The following is a 3,171-nucleotide window of genomic DNA, read 5'->3' on the forward strand; positions in this document are numbered from 1 at the left end:
ATAGATATGGCACTTATAAGTGTGTTTTCCCATAAAGAGCTGTTTGGAAGAAAGGATAGGGTTTAAGGATACTCTGTCTTGCACTGTAAAAATAGTAATGAAAGTACTAATGACCTTCATTGTGTCATTATAACAGATAACTGATGAACCTTATAGCACCCTTGAAGACTGACATTGTTCACATCAAAATGCTCTTTATAATTTTTTTTAATAACATGTTGCAGTATTTGTTTATTGATGGGCATAAACTGTAAATTGATACATTTGGAAGATTTTTGAAGTGAGGCCTTGAAATTGGATTTTTCCAAGTTGAAGGTTTTTGCATGATATTTCACCTATTTAGCTGAGAATATAAAAACTGAAATACGGTACTTTTTATTTCCATCTTATTTTACAATTTTGAAGTGCCACAATCTTGTTTAGTAGGAAATAAGCAGAAATGTAATAAATAGGACAATTGATACTGGTCCCAAATAGGGAAAGAAGTTGCCCTAAAAAAGGAAGAGGTAAAAGAACACATGGCTTGTGAAAGAAGCGTGCTAATCTGTGCACTGTGACTATATGGAAGACAAATTACAGCTCTGTTAGTTCTTCCATCTGTCCATTTCATTAAATCTTCACCTAATAAAGTTGCAGTACTATAAAGGGATTGATTTCCAGTGGAAATCAGAATTTTCAGAAAATTTGGCCTATTATAAGAAGTATCAACATCCATCTGAAAAAAAAGAGACATTAAAAATCTGTACCTTCACTTTTCTGAGCCTAAAACCAAAGACAAAGTATTAATAATTTTAAGAGGAGATCATTTGTAATCTCAGCAGTTAATCTTCATTCTTCCTTAGCTGCTAATTTACATGTCTCAAACCATATTGGCTGTGTAAATTAATGGTATGAGGAAGAATAAAATAATGTCTCAGGAGCTGCCAATCCAGTCTTCCTAAGGCTCCCTTGAAAGTTATGTGGCTTTGGCATCAGTTATTGAAGAGGGCCACTGTCCTTTTTTCAGATGAAAATGATGCAATCAAGTGACAAAGTACACAAAAATTTACTTTGAAAATTCTAATTTAAGGTCTAGAAATACAAACAAAGACACTGTAAGAAACTTTAACTCTTTCTAGTGACATGCTAAGAAAGGTAGGGAACTTGATGTTCCTTGTTTCATTTCAGAATGGCAAATATTGTAATGCCATCATCTGGGCCAAGGTGTTTGCTGTTGGGGTCTCTACATGGATTGGGAAGTACATCTTTGTAATAATTCTACACATCGTTATGATAGTGTAAACTCCTAAGTTTAACTTAGATTGAAGATAAGGACAAACTGTGGTATATAAAAGGAGTGGCAAACATAAAATGAAAGAGGCAATATTTGAGGGCAACAGAGTGAGAAATTAATGACAAACTTATTTCAGTTTCTTTGTGGATTTCTTAAGCGCCAATATTTGGCATTCCTTTGTTTATTTTGTGAATTATTTTATTCTCATGCCAGTTTAAATAATAATTGTTTGTATAACTACATATCAAAACTATATAAATATTTGTAACAGCCTGATTTATACTAAGAAATTTGAGAATAGTGTATCCAGTATCATTATGAAAATTTGAAGCATTATTTCTTTACATAAACTCTTTTGCCTGAGCAAACACTAATCTTTCTCAATCATCATACAGTCATTTTCTCTTTGGTACTGATACTCTAAAAAACAGAGAAATCTGCAGGTTTCTGTTCTGGTTATCATGAATGCTAGAATAGAAAAAATGGGAAAGACATAGTATTTTTAAAAATATCTAGTTGTTTTGGCTGCTACTTGAATAAATGTGGAAAAGTTTTAACCTGGCATCAGCAAAATGTACTACTGGAATGCCTTATTTGTAAGACTATATGTATTTAATATTGATAATATAGGTATCACATCTACATTAGATTCAGTGGTCTGCTAACTGTATTGTCCTGTTTTATCTAAACTATAAACATGTCTCAGTCTCTCTCTAATAAACAGAACAGCCTTTGGAACTCTTGATGCTCTTATTGCATCAGTGTCACCCTAGACTAAGGTTCTGCAGTTTTCTCTGCAGCTGAAGTCCTTTGATTGTAAGGATTTACAGTATTCCAAAGCAAGTGAATTCAAGCCTAAATGAAATAGGGTTTAATAAAAAGATTGAATGTTGTAATTCAATGAGCATATTTTTCTTTCTACAGCAATCAGCACAGACAGTGGGACTAAAGGTTGGTGGACAGGATTCTGTTACAAACATAATGTTTAGCTTTGCTGTGTTTTTAGTGCCATAGAATCACAGAATCATAAAATGGTTTCGGTTGGAAGAGGCCATTAGAGTCCATTACTCCTGGGCAGTGAGCAGCCCATCCCCATGGGCTATATTACCTGCATCAGAGAAACCTAAAATAGTCCAGCTATGGGGTATTATATGTTTCATATTTAATAGCACCACATATCTAGTTAATTTTAATTTAAAAAAAAAAAAAAGTCACCTCAATAAACCTCAGTCATCATATATTCAGAATACTGAAGTGTATATCTGTACATAGCATGGTGGCTATGTAGGTACCACATTTCCATATAAATCAAATTTCTGGTGTGACTAAAGATTTTTTTTATTTGGTTTTTACTAATGAATTTATTTCTTAGACTTCCACTTTACTCAAGAAGTGAGGAAACTTAGTGGAAAATCTAAGACAGATGAAAACTTTAAAAACATATAATTGGAGTTTTTTAGTAATAGTTAATCAGAAATCATAGGAAATACTATTTTCTAATACTTTCCATTGGATAATGTGAATCATTCTCATAATGGCTTCTAAATCCACAAAACCTGGTAACTGTCTGGGGGCTTGGCCTGGTATTTTACATACTCTTTATTAAAACTATAAGCACAAGTACCATTAAGTGGGCCTTGAAATTTCCAGTCTCATAATGTAAATTTCTTTTTAAAATATTTAAATAAGTGGGATTAGCTTAGGCTCTGTCCCCAAGCTGTTCTTAGTAAGTAGTTTCATATATGGCTTTTCTGGAATAGCAACACAGAATCTAATAACAATTGCCTCATTTTGATTGTAAGTCAGAAGCAGACAGAATGCTTTGAACTCCTTCCGTTAGAGGAGAAAAATTATTTGATAGAACTTGATCATTTACAAAGAATTTACAAAATCTTATT

Source organism: Chaetura pelagica, unplaced genomic scaffold (genome assembly GCF_000747805.2).
Source record: "Chaetura pelagica isolate M959 unplaced genomic scaffold, ChaPel_1.0 scaffold11, whole genome shotgun sequence".
NCBI classification, from domain to species: domain Eukaryota; kingdom Metazoa; phylum Chordata; class Aves; order Apodiformes; family Apodidae; genus Chaetura; species Chaetura pelagica.